This window comes from Paramormyrops kingsleyae, chromosome 12 (genome assembly GCF_048594095.1).
Source record: "Paramormyrops kingsleyae isolate MSU_618 chromosome 12, PKINGS_0.4, whole genome shotgun sequence".
In the NCBI taxonomy this organism is placed as follows: Eukaryota; Metazoa; Chordata; class Actinopteri; order Osteoglossiformes; family Mormyridae; genus Paramormyrops; species Paramormyrops kingsleyae.
In genome coordinates, this window is record NC_132808.1 from 2,850,040 (window position 1) to 2,869,015 (window position 18,976).

The 18,976-nt window shown below is 39.3% G+C and overlaps 2 long non-coding RNA genes across 2 annotated transcripts; one reads left to right on the forward strand and one right to left on the reverse strand.

Moving 5' to 3' along the window:
• Nucleotides 1-338: 338 nt before the first annotated feature.
• On the reverse strand, nucleotides 339-671 carry LOC140593536 (uncharacterized). The gene is made up of 2 exons (XR_011993935.1): nucleotides 536-671; nucleotides 339-430 (listed from the first exon to the last, which is right to left on the reverse strand). It is a non-coding gene; the product is annotated as an uncharacterized lncRNA (long non-coding RNA).
• Nucleotides 672-8,222: 7,551 nt separating this feature from the next.
• LOC140593488 (uncharacterized) lies at nucleotides 8,223-11,161 on the forward strand. The gene is made up of 3 exons (XR_011993891.1): nucleotides 8,223-8,311; nucleotides 8,567-8,653; nucleotides 11,090-11,161. It is a non-coding gene; the product is annotated as an uncharacterized lncRNA (long non-coding RNA).
• Nucleotides 11,162-18,976: the final 7,815 nt, after the last annotated feature.

The following is an 18,976-nucleotide window of genomic DNA, read 5'->3' on the forward strand; positions in this document are numbered from 1 at the left end:
ATTAAAGTATTGACATAACTCGGTAAATTGAAGGCACAAATTTATGTAAGACAGTTAATGCACAAAGCTCTTTTGCACATTTTAATTAAGTATTAACAAATAGTTATTTGATATATACAGATAAAACACATAAATATACTGAAGTTGTGGTCATTTGCATTTCTTTTGATCAGATGCCCAAAATTCCTAGTGTCAGCAAGGAGAAAATAATTGAGGTTCTCCAGACAGCGCAGGATCAAATTGTCTGTAGCGGTCATATAGCTGTTCCTTCTGATGATGTATGGATTGCTCTGAGCCAGCAGCTGAACTCCAAAATTTCAGCCAAAGCGTTGTATACGTTTGTAAAATTAAACCGCCATAATGTATGGCAAGGTTTAGGGTTAGCTGTGGTGGGGGCAGAGCAGGAAGGCAGTGATGACAGTGAAGTGTCCTGTGAAGATGGAGATGAAAATTATGACCTGCTACAGACACCACAGACAGAAAATCATTAAATTTTATCTTACACTTTCAGAAAAACAATGGAGAGCCATCTTACCTGACACAGTCACATATCAGGACATCAGTAGCAACCGTGGGAGAGAATATGTAATCCTGAAGCGAGGAACATGGACACACATGTTAAATGAGCAGATATGGAATAAAGTGAAGTGTGCCTGCACTCTTGTTTTTAAAAGGGCAAAGGTGTATCCAGCATCACTTTGGCCATCGAAGCACACTGCAAAGAGTGCAAAGGCAGACTTCTCATTCACTGTGTCAAAGAACCCAAATCAAATGAATGTGCTCTCCTTCACTGCATTCTACAAGATGTTAATGAGACACTGCATAGTTTCAAGTCAAAGAGGCAGTTATCTGGAAATCTGCGTGCTGAAGTGGCAAAAAATCTTTGTGAAAGTGGAATACAGCCAAGTACCTGGCGTGAAACTGAAGCCAACAAATTGATGAGATTTGGTGACCCTGAGCCCAGTCATTTGTACAATCTGACTACACTCCGGAAAGCCAAGCAGGAAAGAAAAGATGAAGAGCTTCAACACAAAGATCCTGTGCTATCACTTCAGCTTTTAAAACACTCTGTACCTCACAGCGGCAGTATTCATGACATTGGCATAGATAAATTTTATTGCCATTATTGGAGTCCATCTCAGTCCAATTATTGGGGGGGGGGTAAGACTTTTGACTGGCTACATCTCCCTTAATATAAAGTTGCACAGAAATGTTTTTTTTATTGTTTTATCTGTTGTTTCCAGATCTATTTTGCATAAATACTACGCTATCCACAACTTATATTAAGGAAGATATAGCCAGTCAAAGTCATAGCCCCCCCAAATAACTTTGTTAGCTTAAATCTCCCTTAATATTGATCCAAGATGCGTGTGGTTTCAGTTCCATGGGTTACTCATATGACCAAATAAGCATCCTAAGTTTCATTAAAATCTGTGGTGATGAGGTCCAAAACTGATGATTTGAAACGGAATTACCCGCCAGAGGAATGTTAAAATTTTCATTGAAAAATTGTTACATTTTATGTTTGAAAAACAAAATTAAACGTGACGTTTGATAAGACTGTTTAATAAACAATTAAAGATTACTTGGTGTTTGGTAAAGGAATAAGGTTTTCTTGCATTTAATAAACCATAAGTTAACATTTGAATCGCTGGGGACTTGCAGATTTTTATGCTGTGGAAATTTGTGGTATATAACTGAGTTCAGAATAGTAAATGCACTGAAATAAACATTTTAGCTTAGTGTTGTTTCCTTCTACAACACCGTCATTTTTTGAAAAAGGCAACTGTGAGTATTATAAGCACTTACCCATTTGTTCGGAATCCGGTATCAACCACAAAACCTAAGGTCTATCTATACTCTACGAATCTCACGAAGATGTTAATCTCTGCCTGGGTCACTTCGAAACACACACGTGCCGTCCAGCTGAAGCACTCGGAGTCTAACAGGGAGGTAACCCTTTCCCTTGTGAACGCCAGAGTCGGCAACACTAGGAGTGCAGAGGAGGAAGGAGGACAATATATTGTAAAAATATAGCGAAAAATATGTAAGGCATAAACTGAGAGGTATAACTCAGAAAAATAAAAGTACAGACAATTTTTAAACAGCACAAACTATTGAGACCGATTGGGAGGCATTAAGTGGGGGGCTAACTTAACGGCGGAGTCACGTGACCATGTAAATAAGCAATATCTGCACTGAAGCAGCACAAAGGACAGTTTTAACGGCACAAACGATTGCGATTGGTTTGGTCGAAATCAGACTAAAATTGGAGGGGGAGGGGCAACCATACAAACATTAATATCTCGGAAACTGAAGCAGCAAAGAGGACAGTTTTAACGGCACAAACCAGCACAAAGGCAGCGATCGGTTTGGTGGAAATCAGACACAAATAGGGGGCTAACTTCACGCTGGTGTCACGTGACTATGTAAACAACATTAATATCTGGGAAACTAAAGCAGCAAAGAGGACCGTTTTAACGGCACAAACCAGCACAAACGCAGCACACACGATTGCGATCGGTTTGGTGGAAATCAAACGCAAATGGGGGGCCAACTTCACGCTGATGACGTCACCATGTAAACACACATTTATATCTCAGAAACTAAAGCAGCACAAACCAAAATTTTAACGGCACAATCCGGCACAAACGCGGCACATACGATTGAGACCAGTTTGGTTGAAATCTGAAACATATGGGGGGCCAACTTCACGCAGGTGAGCGGAGGGTGCTTGAGCACCCGCCCCTTTCCTCCAGGATGCCTCAAGTGCCCTTTTCTTGGGTTTTTTTTTTTTTTAATGTGTATGTGCGTATGGAGCCCTGTCTTTGCCCCTCAACAATAAAATGTAACTATTAATCTCAATTTTGCTAAATAAAAGGATCTGGCTTGCATCAGTCACATGACTGCCATTAACCAATGCTTGCCCTTGAGGGCAGAGCGCGCTCGTTACGAGCCGGGTACGAGCTCGCAAAGTGCACGCGCATTTTCTGCAGGCTGGGTGGTGCGGAGCTGGAGGAGAAGCAGGCAAATTAATTGGAAGGTGCAGACTGCAACAAAACAGTAAATAGGGTGTACAGCGCACACTATAGTCTATAACAACAAATGAATTGAAATAAATGAGCGTGCTGTTTGTGCAACAGCGCAACAAACATTACCTGTCCTTTTATGAACTGCACAAGTAGTGGTGGTCATTAACTGCTAGCTAACTGGGTAAGGGTGTTACAAGGGGGTCTGTAGCTCTGTCCATCGTTTTAGGGAACATGTTTTGTTTTAAAGTAAGTTACAGGACTTTTCCCTTCTTTTCTGGAGGGCTTTTATTTCACTAAAAACGATCTAATATGGATATCCACATAATTCCATATTAGATTCGTCATGAATGTGAGTTGTTGTTATTCAGCCTGTTCTATCTTTTTTAACTTAGAGCACCCGCCCCTTTAAACGTCTCTGCACGGCCCTGCCCAAACTAGACAAATTTTGGCAAACTGGACAAATGCAGAAAGGTGAATCATCTTCAGCAGAATGCAGTTTTTCTTTTGTCTGAAGGATATATGAGGGGCTTATCTTTCCTCATAACAAGCAGTCCCATTACAATTTAATATCAAATCCCCCCAATCATATTTTTATGAGAGATGGACCACAGAGGCTGCTATAAATATCACACATATATGTTGCTGGCAATAAAGATTTCCAGATGTTTCTGAAAAAAGGCTGCACCTTTGCCCTGCTTTATGAGAAACTGTGCACCTCTTCAATTCAGTTCTTTCTCACTATTCTTCCAACAAGTCTCCTGACAATATTACATCAGGATAGCCTCAATATATTCACAAGGGAATTTTTATTCTGTCAAATAAATTCAATCAATTTTATATATGTCAAACAGTGGATTTGATCTTTCAAACAAAGACCGCTGAGTTTGATTTGAGCAGGTTTTTTGAGCGGCCTGGATGAATAAAACATGCACTTCCTTGAAGTTCCTGTTCCTTATTAAATCCAGGATACTTCAGAGCTTCCATTGAGCTGAATTGTTGCAAGATAGAAAACATCCTTTATCTCACCAATGACTAAGAGACCTAAAGTACCATTCATAGGCTATCCTGAAAGCAAACCATGTTTATTTGTTTATTTATTTATTTTCCCCTGTCGTGTTTAGGAAGCAGGATGTTAGTCTGGGTGCTTTATTGTGCCAACACTTTTATTTTGCCAAGTGGAGCTTCGGATTAAGCACCTCTTGTTACTTGAGATAAACTCTTTATTCACCGTTTTAGATTATTGCGCCATTAAGATGGAGCCGACAGGCAAAGTTAACTGAAATAGGATAGATAAAGAGAGAAAGAGAGGAGGGAGAGAAAGATGAGAGGGAAGAAGAAGAGAAGAAAGAGAAAAAATGGGGGGGTCTGTGGTAGAAAAATTATAAATCAGGGACTTAGAATAAAAGTTCTTAGTTTGGTGAGTAAAGAAAATCTCTTTTATTCCAGCAAGTTCAGCAAAGCGCTCCCATCACACTCTGGCACTTGGTACCAAGTCACACCCCGCACACAGAGCAACCAGTAGATAAAACATAACTCCCAGGACTTCTAAGTCCTGATTGGTCATGAAACATCAACAAACTAAGCTGAAACGTATAACAAACACAATTCTCCCGCTCCATTGGTTCACTTTGGTAGCAAGGTAAAATCCACCCATTGTACGGAACTTACTGGAGACAGCCTCGGCTTCTAGACTCTACATGAGATATGTATATAGATATTAATTATATGACATTGAATCACTTTTAATGTTTGGGTGTTCCATTGATTAATGATTAACACATTGACATATTGTCCCTGAATCACTGAAAATACATGGTCAACATATGATTAGTATGATTAACATAAGTATGATTAACATGATGCGATCAATTGCATATAACATATTATATATTGACTACTACTACTATTCTATTAAGCTATATAACTCTTTGTGCACCAGTTGGGGTGGCTTCGAGTCTCTTCCTGCAAGTGGTTTCTCCCCCCCTTTGCTCCACTGTCTGCCCCTCCAAGGTCCGAGCTTCTGCGGAGCCAACTGCAGGCAGCTATCACAAAGCGAGGTCACACAGTATTCAAAACAATCTCTTCTGGCCTAAGGCCTAAGACATAACAGACCCAATATGCCTCCCCTCCCAGGCCTACTAATGTCCAATTTTACTTCCACAGGTCAGATAGAGAGAGAAAAACAGGGAGAGAAAAATAATACATGACAACTTAAGAAAAAGTAGAGCAAAAGGAAAGAGTAACAAAAGGACAGTTTCTGCATCTTAGTACTGGACATTGTATCATCACACCAGCTGCTGTATCTGAAAAACAAGATCGAGGTGCACACACAAAAAGGTATACATACAAAGAAACCAATGGTACCATTATGGCAGAGAATAAGCTTGTGCCAGTATTTGCTTCTGGAATTAAATACATTAATACCAAAAAAAAAAACACATAAGCAGACCAACAGGAACACAGTCTGGATATCGCCGCACTAGTATCTGTATCTGAGAAGAAAGGATGGAGGCCACACACACACACCCAGACAAGAAGGAGAGAGAGGGATAAAGTAGGGCCCTGGGCTATCTTGTATGTGCGTGTGTGTGTGTGTGTGCGTTCTATGTGTATGTGGGTGGGTGTGAATGCGTTGGTTTTTATGATTTATCAGGACTTTTCACCTGATTACGTACCAGCACTATGGGGACATTTGGGATTATGAGGACAGGGATGGTGTCCTCATAATTCCTGTAATACAGATGCACTTGTCTACGTTAGAAAACCCCCCCTGCAAACTTTGGCGCCAAGTCCTCTTACACCACAAAACCACGAAAATCAGTTCACACAGTGTAAACTCTGTATTCAGCATCGCGCCCTCTGTAGGCTGGAGCCGGAGTAACACCAGAATCACACTTGTGTTAAAATTTACTGCTGCCGATTGGCTAGGTCTGGACTAGCCATCTAAGGTTGTGATTGGCTGGGAGCTATTGCCATTCACTGCGTTCCCTCGTTTCTATCGGTGGATTTCAGCACGAGCCTAAGAGGACAGAACAACATCCCATAATATCCAACTCGTGGAACGAACTGTAAAATCAGGTAAGAAAATTGTTTTTATGATATAATAATAGACTAAGTTTTGTTTTCACATTGCAGGAGTTAAATGCAAATTCCAAGGGGTGTATTCATACACAAAATGCACGGTTCGATACCAACTTCGGTTTTGGATTCATGGTTCGGTGAAAGAGACTTTTATTCGCACATTGTAAAAATATATATGTAAAATAAATAAAAACATCTAAAATAAAACATCATAACCATAATGAACAAATACGGTTTTGGATTCATGGTTCGATCGGTGCAATTTCGGTACAGCAGGGAAAACAGATTTTTTTTTTTTATTATTTATTATTAAAACTGAGACCACCAACACAAGATTAAAATCTGTCGACGTGTCTGAATAACAAAACCTAAGAGACTTTTATTCGCACATTGTAAAAATAAATATGTAAAATAAATAAAAACATCTAAAGTAAAATATCATAACCATAATGAAAAAACTTCGGTTTTAGATTCATGGTTCGGTGCAATCTCGGTACAGCAGGGAAAACAGAATCCCTTGTCTCCTACTGCCGAGTATCGCCGCATATCAGTTGCGATAATTTTTCTGGCCGATTAGAATTTTCTGGCAAAGCAGCTTAAATGCCATACGGAGAATAACTTGTAGAGGCTGTTTTTGCCTTTCTCTGGTCGCACATACACTTGGATGATGTCGTCTCAAATTATTAATTCATGTTAATACGGACGCATTACCTGCTTTTACAATAAATACCAGATTGTGGATCGTATTCTGTTTCAGAGGTGAACACGATGTAGTGATTAGGTGCAAATAAGGCGATTTCATTGTGTAAATATTGCACCGAGGATGATTCGGTATCGTGCGGGAAGCATAAGTCCTTAGGATAATATGGCTGTTTCTGTGCTCTTTAGGTTATCTCATATCCAGAATTCGTTGGGTATATTCGATTTCCCAACAAACTTTATTAGTCACTCGTTCTTACTGAATCACATGTGCAGAATAAAAGGGATGCCAGGCATTAAATATCTGCTTAAAATGTAAACTAAACAATATAAATTAAATATATGAATAAACATCGATGATTTTTCACAGGAGGAGATGACTTCTTCGAAGCTGAGAAATAGAAAGCTTTCTCCAAAACAAGAGGCTGCATATTTTATATCGGCATCTAAAGATAAAGATGGACTTGATGTAAAATATATAAATTCATATAAAGGTAAATTTAAAGTTTATGTACGAATATTTGATTTTATCCAGGGTTTTTTAGTGTATTAATGTTATGCTGCTTATTGTTAACAGGGAAAATCATGCAGGAGCATTTGAAGCTGATTTTAATCTACTGTAGTGTTTGCTTTCTCTTGTAGGCCGTGGGGTATTCAGCAATGTCCATTTTGAGAGGGGAGACTTTCTTCTGGAGTACAGAGGGGAACTCATCAGCAGGCATGAGTGTGAAAGCAGACAGAAAATATATCATGATGCCCTCAAAGTGTATATGTTTGAATTTTATTTCAATGGAAAATTGTTTTGGTACGTATGGCATTGCATGTTCTTTAACATAATATAAGCTTTTGGTGACTGCTGACATACTCATTTTTTAATGTCTTTAGTGCTCTGATATTTACTAGAAAAGGGTAGTTTTTCTGACTTATCATTTTATGTGATACAGCATTGATGCTGCTCGAGACGATGGCTCCCTTGGGAGACTGGTGAATGATGACTATATTAGCCCAAACAGCAAAATGAAAAAAATCACCATATCAGGAAAGCCCCATCTATGTTTATTCGCAACCAGAAGCATTAGTACTGGCGAAGAAATTACATACAACTACGGTGACTCTGACTGGCCATGGAGATGCAAGGTATTTAAACATGAAAGAATCATTTAGAAATAACCATCTTTTTGCAAAAGAAGGGTGTCCTGGAACGGGTAATTTGCATTATGTGCCATGCATTAGGAGCTATGATATTAGAAATGCAGTTCTGTCAATGATAGTTTTATGTATTTTTTTTGTACTGATTTAGTTGTGTAGTTTTGCTTATATGTGAAGGGAGCATTTAATTTACAGTCAACATTCTGCTCTCTCCAGCATTCCTAACATGCAGTATGGAATTATATTTTTATTTGTGTTTCTAGAACATAACTGATGTGGGGATGACTACAAATGTCCAGTTGTTGCCAGAAGGGCAGCATGCAGTTGTCCTAAGAGAAGAGACAGAAGAGGTGTGTAGTGACCAATCTTAAAAATCTTATGCATTTTGTCAATATCTCACTATCTCACATACAGCACCATGTCAGTGATGTCAAGTTATGAGCTCCAGTGTGTGCTGGCTATGTTTCTCGAGCTTTTTTTTGTACTGATTTAGTTGTGTAGTTTTGCTTATATGTGAAGGGAGCATTTAATTTACAGTTAACATTCTGCTCTCTCCAGCATTCCTAACATGCAGTATGGAATTATATTTTTATTTGTGTTTCTAGAACATAACTGATGTGGGGATGACTACAAATGTCCAGTTGTTGCCAGAAGGGCAGCATGCAGTTGTCCTAAGAGAAGAGACAGCAGAGGTAAGTGTGTAGTGACCAATCTCAAAAATCTCATGCATTTTGTCAATATCTCACTATCTCACATACAGCACCATGTCAGTGATGTCAAGTTATGAGCTCCAGTGTGTGCTGGCTATGTTTCTCGAGCTTAAACAAATGGATAGTCACCCGGTATTCTGTGACAAGGATTTATTCAGTCTGTGTTTGAAGTTGGGTATAGCTAGGACTTGTCCTGTGAGCACAGTGTTTTTAATGAGGATGTGCAGAGAGAATGCTCATAATGCTTTGTCCCTGCAAAAGGGAGATCAGTGTGTTAAAGTGTGCTTGACAAAAGCATTATATGTGAGGACGTAGTGTTTACGAGAACTGCAGCGATTACTGGGATTTTGTGTTTCAACATTGTGTGAAACACAAACCTGGTTTGGCGGTACACGAGGTTTTATGAGGACCCTGCAAATGTGTTTTAGCATATAGTTTTATCCACTGTGTGTGTATATAGTGTTTGACGGAAACATGGTCTCGAGGGACTTCTTTATCTGAAGCTCTAGTTGATGTCATAGATGGCCTTTTGCTGTGTTTTTGAGCAGGTTCACCACACTGGACTAGGGCTGCACGATATATCGTTTCAGCATCGTCATCGCAATGTACGCACGTGCAATAGTCACATCGCAGAACGTGCAATGTTAAGTAACACAAATTAAATTAAGCGTCGTGGACAGCGCTGTTGGTGTTTTTGCTAAACAAACAAATGTCACGCTGTTCTTATTCTTAAACAATCCACAAAAGTCTGTCATATAATTTAGGCTAATTTAAATGTTTTTGGATGCAAGGCCAACACGCAGCTTTGCACCGGCAGCTAACAAACGTCGATCACAGAACGAACCACCAATCACAAACATTCTCGATCCCAGTGCTAACCATTTAACCCAGCGCTATTTTGTCACTCATGTTAACTCCCAAATGCGATAAGCTTTCTTAGTTTAATGCTCATGCATTGTTTAGTACCAATTAAGTAATCATTACCATTATATTTGGGCAAAATCAGCTCAATCTTTCTAGAATCATTAATAATACCAATAGAGCAGAGGTCACTAACAGGCGGACCGCGGTCGCGGTCCGGACCCAGAAGCTGTCCCATACAGACCCGGACCAATAGCCAAAACAGAAAGTTATGATTTAAAACCTGACAGGACGCTTCTATTTTAACCAGCACAGCGTTTGTAGTCTTTTCGGTAGTGGTTTAGCAAACGCTTTTAACCACGTAGTGTGGCGTATGCAGCCCTTTGTCCGTCCTAATGTGCCATTAGTGTTGATATCAGCAGCAAAGCGACCAAAAAGCCGTAATGTTCCTAACAGAGTAGCTGACCTGTTCTGATATCATACAGCTGAAAAGTTTCCAAAACACAGTATGTATTATATAACATGTTGGATAAATAGACATAGTTTATTGGTGATTTCTTGTTTGTGGAAGTTTCTGCTTTTTAACAACTGTCTAAAGTAATGTTATCTGTTATATAAATCAACTCAGGTGAAACAAAAATTGTACATATTCAGCATTTGGTATGCCACTCACGATTTCAGACTCGCACAGGAAATCTTACGGCAAATCTATATTATTCCATTATAAACCTAAAATAAGATACGTCAAAAGTATATTTACACGGTTAAATACAAAAGCAGACTATTTTCAAGGTAAGAATTGTTACATATCTATGCAGAAATCTTGAATTGAATTGTACTGAATTAACTTGACAGTGAGATACTGATTACATGCAATGTTGATACAACCGATAGGCTACTTAAATATACATCACACTAAATAGTTAGACATTATGATCTTCCGGACCTTTGCTTCAAGAAATTTTCTGTAACTGGACCTCTTTAAATTTTAGTTGAATTCCCCTGCAATACAGCTATTAAACTAATTAGATTTTTTTAAATCCCAATATCGCAATATATATCGCAGAAAGAATAAATATTGCAATGTGATTTTTCCCCAAATATCGTGCAGCCCTACACTGGACCATAGACCACTTATACAAAGCATTGGTTTGCATGTACACTAGGTTTTAAGTGGACCGTGCAAATGTTTCAGCATGTCATAAATGGTCTTGTACAGTGGTTTTAAATAAGTTCACAACAATAATGTCATAAGGTTGCACTGGATGGTCATGGAGAATGCTGGATTATTGATGAGTGACATTAATTATTAATTCCACTAGTTGCTGCTTTGAGTATATATAATATTTGTTAGTTTTCTGTGGTAAAAATATCTTTTGATGAGTGGCACAAATTTAATAACAGAAATAGGTTTGCAAGACCAATCACGTGAACTTCAGCTGATTATCCTGCTCAAATTATGATGTATGACAATGATTCTAGCAGTTTTTATTGACTGCTGGTCTAGATATTATTTTTTGTGTTTATCTGAACTTCTTCATATAATATGTTTTGAAGGTAGCCACCAAACTTGATTTTTGCAAGACAGGGGGTCACAGATCATCATTTCAAAATGAGAATGTTGAGAAGGTAATGCAAGGTTTTTATTATACTTGACATGTACTTGTGCCATCTACAGAATTCTAGTGAGATATTGTGATTTTTAGTGTTCTTTTTAAAAAGCCATTAAGAATTGCCCCTCAGGATCTAAATTCCTTTTTGTTTTATTTTGTTAAGCAGCCCTGTAAGCATGAGGCCATCTATGCAAATTTTTCAAGCATGGACAAATGTTTTGCATGTTTTGGACCTGTGGCGCCACTGAAGTGGATCGGTCTGAAATGTAAAGGTCAGTAACAGTCCTTGCAAGTATGTAAGATTGTAAATAATATTATGCATGTTTTTTTTAAGTTTTTCTTATGCAGTATTTGTCAAATTGTGACTGTCAGATTAGTTGTCATTGAAGCGATTTTGGATTGGCGGAGAAAAACTGGAAGGTGTGAACAAGGGCTTTTGGTGAGGTTCAGTAAAGGTAGTATTTGCTCTGTGTTTTTTTTATTTTGAATTGGGAATGTTAACACTAAACCAATTAATGATTGCCAAATTGCAAATTGTCTGATCACTGATCTCAGTTAGGTGATTCATTTCCCATAAACACAAAGTGATATGAAGAGGTTTTATCATTCAAGCCAGGAATGTTTTTACTTGTGTATATGAAGGCACAATAGTAAGAATATGTCACAAGAATGCACCATAAGAATACACACAAACACCTCCAACAATGAAAAAAGGAATGCTGCTTTATCTGATATAGTTATGCATTGCATTGCAAAATGTGCAGTGCAGATTAACATTTATATGGGTTAATGAGCCCTCAAATATTAGCATAAACAATGTGTTGTTTATATACTTGACTAATTTAACATCGTAAACCAATATACAGTACCTTTTCTATCACAAATAATGAAAAACCCCATATCTGAAGTCTCTCTACAGGCTTTTTATATAACTACTGCCAGTTATCTTCTTTGCAGTGCACCTTGTCTGGAGTGAACTTCCCATTCAAACATTTGTTGCTTTACAGCATGCTTCCCAAAGATGACTCACTATTTACAAACATGATTTGTCATGTCATGAATTGTCAAATTAAGGCCTGGCATTAGCTATTCATCAAAAAACTTGATTTTTCTATCTCGATATTACATGGTACTAGCCTATGAAATTCATTGTAATGCAGCAGGGTTTAAATCTTTGAACTTGCATCCCTTGCCCATTATTGTGTTTCATGGATCCTAATTGTGAGGAAGTGTATATATAAGCCCTGGAATAATCACTTAGGACTAAACTGTTTTATATTGTTACATATGTAGCTATCATCCATAGACCCAATGTTAAACTGGCACTTTTTTGAATAGGACATTCTTTGGTATTTTCTGTGTGTGTCCTTTATTGTTATGCCTATCAGTTAAGGGTTGATCTAATTGTGGACTAATAGGGGTTGGTTGTGGATCAAAGGAGTTAGCCAAAATTTGTGTCCCTGTTTTAAATGTATTTGAAATATGAATACAATTTATTTCTCTCTTATAGTGTGCTTTAAATTTTGGCACAAGTCCTGCTTTGCAAAATTTGAAAAGAATAACGAAGAACCACTCTCACGGGTGAGTATATTTACAGTTTTACTTATGAACAGGTACTCTTCGCAAATACAATATAGTGATCTTCTCTTTTCTGATATTAGGATATAGGATTTTCAAGTTCTGATGAGGAAGTGTCACTCTCAGATGAGGAATATGTTCCAGACTCAGACAGTGAATCGGACAGTTCAGCGGAGTTAGCAGCAGTATATGTAAACAATGTCCAAGGCAAATGTTCCTCAAATGAACAGAACATGAAAGTTGCCACCTCAAAGTGCACCAAATCTCAGAAAACAAAGTTGGACCAGGAAGGTGTAAGCAAAGGTTCACAGTATTTGAAGGCCAGGGAAGTATCTTGTTTAAATGAGGATGATTTATTCTGTTATCTGGAACAGTTGACAGATGTTGAATCAGACAGTGAGTCAGACAGCTCTGGAGAAGGGACAGATTTACATTTAAGCACCAGTCAAGTTAAACGCGTTTCGGAGATCAAAAGATCATCGAAAGTTGACACTTTAATCAGTAGATCAGATCATGTTTCTTTGCCCAGAAAAGACCCTAAAACACCTGCAAGTGAACAGCTATTGGAAATAATAGGTGGTGCTGGTGCAGCTGATTTGCCTGGAGATTTTAAGGATGTATCAGTGGCAGGAGCAAAGGGTAACATGGCTGGAGCTGAGAAATGTCTTCAATCATCAGACATTTCTTGTTCTGAAAATAAGAATTACTGTTACATTTGTGGGAAACCACAGTCAAAAATTTCTCGTCATTTGAAAACCCATTTGACCGAAGTTGAAGTCGCACAAGCACTGTCGTTTCCAAAACGCTCAAAAGAACGCAAAAGATTGCTAGAAAAAATTCGGAACAAGGGTAACTATCGGCATAATTCGAATGTATTAGAGAAAGGAACTGGGTTACTTAAAGTAAAACGAAGGCCAAACAAAGATTGTGATTCAAAACAGTTTGTCCATTGCATGTACTGCAAAGCAATGTTTGTGCGTAAAGATCTATGGCGACATGTGAGAAGATGTTCCTCAAAGCCAGGTACAGTAAGCGAACATCAGGGACGGGCCAGAGTCTTGGGTTTGGCTGCCATGGCAGAGTCTACATCCTCGCAGCAGATATCTGGAGGAGTTTGGAAGCTGTTGAGTGCAATGAAACAAGATGAGATATCTTCTGTTGTACGCAATGACTTCTGCATTCTTCAGCTAGCACAGTCATTCTTCAACAAACATGGAAATGACCCTACTAAGTATGAATACATTCGTCAGAAGCTTCGAGAAATTGGGAGGTTTTTGCTAACATTACGCAGTGAGTCCTCTATTTACAGCCTTGAGGAAGCTATAAAACCAGCTAATTTCCAACATGTTATTGAAGCTGTAAAGAAAGTGTCAGGTTATGACGAAGAAAAAAACTACTACCAAAGGCCAAGCCTAGCATTGAAATTGGGCCACACATTGCAAAAGGTCTGCGAGCTCATCCACTGCAGAGGTCTAATGGCTGAAGATGAAGAGTTAATTAAGTCAACTGAGACCTTCAGAAAGCTATATACCACCAAGTGGTCTGAGCTAATATCACACAGGGCATTAAGCACACTGAATGAAGCAAAGTTCAATAAGCCGTCAACACTGCCTTTCACTCGTGATGTTCAACTCCTTCACAAACACCTGGAGACTACTGCCAATGCAGCATCTGAAAACCTGAAAAAGACATCATCATCACAAAGTTATGCAGAGCTTGCAAAAGCTACGCTTGCAAGAGTAATTATTTTCAATCGTAGGCGTGCCGGTGAAGTTTCTAAAATGCAGCTCAAAAGCTTCCAGGAAAGAGAGAACACACTACTTCATGCAGATGTTGCAGTGGGCCTTTCCAAATTTGAGCAGAAACTCTGCAGCCATTTTAGTAGAGTTGAAATCAGAGGTAAAAGAGGTCGAAAAGTTGCTGTCCTCCTCACACCAGATATGGTGGATGCCCTAACACTTTTGGTGAATAAAAGAACAGAGAGTGCGGTTCAGGATAACTGTTTTTTGTTTGCTAGACCCAACTGCCAGAGTCATTACAGAGGTCAAGATTGCTTGAGGCTGTATGCAACTCAGTGTGGTGCTGAAAATCCACAACATCTCAGATCAACACACTTGCGCAAACATGTGGCCACTATATCACAAATTCTTAACTTGAAAAACAATGAATTAGATCAAGTTGCTGACTTCTTGGGGCACGATATTCGTGTACACCGTGAGTATTACAGGCTCCCAGAAGCGACAACTCAGCTGGCAAAAATATCCAAACTTCTGCTTGCCATGGAAAAAGGGTGTCTCCCTAACCTGCAAGGCAAATCACTTGATGAAATTGAAATTGAAGGTATGCTTTTGTACAGTATCTACTTGCTGTATATCCTTTTTCATGATAAATATGTGAAATCTGATCACATTCATCTAGATTGGTTAACTTGATGCACCTCAGATACTTTTAAAACATGAGCATAATATGTTTTGTAGCATCATTGTTCCAGTTCAGTTCAATCTGACTTCTTTGTTTATCAGAGTTTAGTATTCTGATGGCCTGGGGGTAGAAACTCCTGTTAAATCTGGCTGTTCTGCAGTGTATACTGCGGTGGCGTTTTCCAGACGGCAGAAGTTCAAACAGTCCATGTGCTGGGTGTGTAGGATCTTTTATGATCTTAATGGATTTGCTATGGCAACGTGAGTGGTATAGTTCTTGAACAGATGGGTGCGATGACCCGATGTTGTTCTCCGCCGTCCGCACCACTCTACGAAGTATCTTCTGTTCAGTGGCAGTGCAGCTACCATACCAAATTGAGATACTGCTGGTCAGTATACTTTCTATAGTGCCTCTATAGAAAGTTGTGAGGACAGGGGAGGTAAGGTTTGCTCTTTTCAACCTTCGGAGAAAATGAAGTCGCTGTTGTGCCTTCTTGACCACAGAAGAGGTATTCGTGGACCATGACAGGTCATCAGTGATATGCACTCCCAGAAACTTGGTGCTTTTCACTGTCTCCACACTGTTTCCATGTATGGTAAGTGGCCGGTGTGGGATGTGCTTTCTTCTGAAGTCGACAACGATCTCCTTTGTCTTGTTGACATTCAGCGCCAGGTTGTTTTTACCACACCAGGAAATGAGTTGATCAACTTCCTCTCTGTATGCGGAGTCATCGTCATTTCTGATGAGGCCCACTACTGTTGTGTCATCTGCGAATTTTATGATGTGATTCGAGTTGTGATTGGCACAGCAGTCGTGAGTCAACAGGGTGAACAGTAGGGGGCTTAGAACACAGCCCTGGGGAACTCCAGTGTTCATGATGATAGTCTCAGAGGTGTTTTTTCCAAGACGTACTGTCTGGGGTCTGTTCGTGAGAAAGTCTAACAACCAGTTACATAGAGAGGTGCTGATGCCTAGTGACTCCAGTTTTTTTACCAGGTGCTGTGGGATGACCGTATTGAAGGCGGAGCTGAAGTCAATAAAAAGCATCCTCACATGACTGTTCGTATTATCCAGATGAGCCAAAATCAGATGGAGTGCAGTTGCTATGGCATTATCAGTGGAGCGATTTGGGCGGTATGCAAATTGAAGTTGATCAAACGTGGCAGGCAGACTGGATGAGATGTGGTTTTTGACTAACCCTTCGAAGCACTTCATCATGATTGGTGTAAGTACTATTGGGCGATAGTCGTTCAGTGATGATGTCGGTGATTTCTTTTGCAGTGGAACAATGTTCGTGGCTTTGAAGCACTGAGGAACGATGGCTTGTCTTAGGGAGATGTTGTAGATGTCAGTGAGAACAACTGTAAGTTGGTCAGCACAACCTCTAAGTACACACACAGGTATGTTGTCGGGACCCGCGGCTTTCTGGGGATTGACCCTGCTCAGGGTTCTCCGAACATCACTGTGGTCGAGACATAGTATTGCATCGTCCATAGTGAGAGTGGCTTTTTTTGCCGTTGTGTTGTTGTTTTCCTCAAACCGGCTAAAATGTGTGTTAAGTGCGTTGAGGAAGTCTGTGTTATCATCACAGGGAGGTGGGGAGGGTTTGTAGTCTGTAACTGCCTGAATGCCTTTCCATAGGCGCTTGGAATCTTTTGAATCAGTGAAGTGACTCTGAATTTTATGTCCATAAGCACGTTTTGCTGCCCTCACGCCACGGTTCAAGTTAGCTCTAGCTGACCTAAGAGCTAACTTGAACCGTGGCGTGAGGGCAGCAAAACGTGCTTATGGACATAAAATTCAGAGTCACTTCACTGATTGCACCCAATTACATTTGGAAACCCTGAAATAGAAAGTCATATATGGAATTATCAAATGTGTGTGTGTGCAGGATGAATACATGTATAGATATAAATAGTATGACTACATATTAAATATGCATCATAGATTTTACTACAAAGGACAAACCTGTCACTCTGTGGAATTCCTCTTTAATAACCCGCAGAGGTTTATGACCAGGGAACTGTACAAACGTGTGTAAGAAGCATTTAAGTGCCAGACATACTGTACGAACGGCTCTACACACAGTTGCCTTTCCCACATGCTCTGCATCGCCCACATTGTACAAAAAATGCCCTGACGCAAAAAACCGAAGTGCTATGCACAGAATGTTTTCTGTGCTAAGCGCAGACCCGCGGTTTGTGACATTTGCAATATGTGGTTTCAAGAGATATTTTAAGTAAATTAACGATTCTTTTGAAAACCGATAACGCTCTTTCAAATAATCATTAGGAAATGAAAAGACATCAATACGCGGTCATATAACTCTCTCCCGGCGAAAAAAACCTTGTATAATTTGTGCCTCCACGTCCACAGGATCGTCATCAAAAGGGCACGCCATGCTCAGTAACCTTCTGAAACAAACTGACCCTGGAACATAACCTGCTCAGTAGCAGGTTATCTTCAGAGAGTAAGCTGCTATGGTTACGTACATACCCAGAAAGTTAACCTCCGTTTTTGGAACCGAAAGTTGAGGATATCCACTAACTTACCCTTAAACTTACCCGGGTATGTCACATAACCTGCTTCCTGGAATACCCCCCTGGTTGACCTGGGTAGATGTTTGGACACAAAACTATGTGGCTTACCTTTCAGCTATTACAGTTTTTATTTTCGATTGCTTAGGCACAATTTTGAAAACTGGGCCCCTTTTTCAAAACACTTCACACAGTTAACCTAACCACATACTAATTATACACTAATTTATAAAAAGGATATTTTGTCCCCATAACATAAAACACATTGCTCGTATAATCCAACTCTTTTTTTTAACCCGTTACACACTGATGTGCTAAATTTAAAACACTTTTATCCCTTTTACTTTCCTCATGATTACTGTGAGGAATACAGAGAAAGTAAAAAATAAATTCACCATGTTGTTGTGTCCGTAAAGTAACACACAGATTACATACTATTAAGAGTACAAGATAGACGATGTTTTAATCATACAACAATCACACTTCCCAGAGACTTCACCTGTAGGGAGGGCCCTCATGACGCTTTGAATCCTGGGAGTTGTAGTGAACATACACAACACATGTCACTCCAAGGGTACTGTCCAATCACGAACAAGAAGTGTGGTCCTACCCTTTCCGTTTTCTGAAATGTCGTTGTGTTTTTTGAAATGTCGTTGTGTTTTCTGTAATGCCATTGTGTTTTTTTTAAATGTTGTTGTTTTCTGTAATGTCGTTGTGCTTTTTGAAATATCGTGTTTTTTTAAATGTTTTTTTTTAATTATTATTATTATGCAACCAAACACAGAAACAGGGTAAGTCATAGCAGTGGGAGACAGTGAAGGGGACGGCAAAAATAGGGAGAGAAAAATATTCACACAATTAACCACAGTAAGAGGATTACTAAATATCTAAATACTAAATAATTAAATCTAGTGTATTTACCATACGCACACCTATATGCAAAGGTAAGGGTCATGTCATAAAGCAAATGATTGTGAGTAAAATCAACAATGAGTCAATAAACAAACAAATAAGGACATAATAATAATCATAATAATGATATGTTTGTGAACTAATGTGTCTTGGGGAGGATATATTGGGGGGTGGAGATGGAAGAGAGGAGAGGCAGGAGCGAAGGGAGGATAGATGGGGTCAAGATTGCTATTGGTTGAACCGGGGAGGTTGGGTCCACAATTTCCCAAATGAGTGCGTCAGTCACATACGGTGTCCCACAGGGATCAGTACTGGGCCCACTACTGTTTACCCTATACATGCTACCTCTTGGTAACATTATTAGAAATCATGGTGTTGGGTTT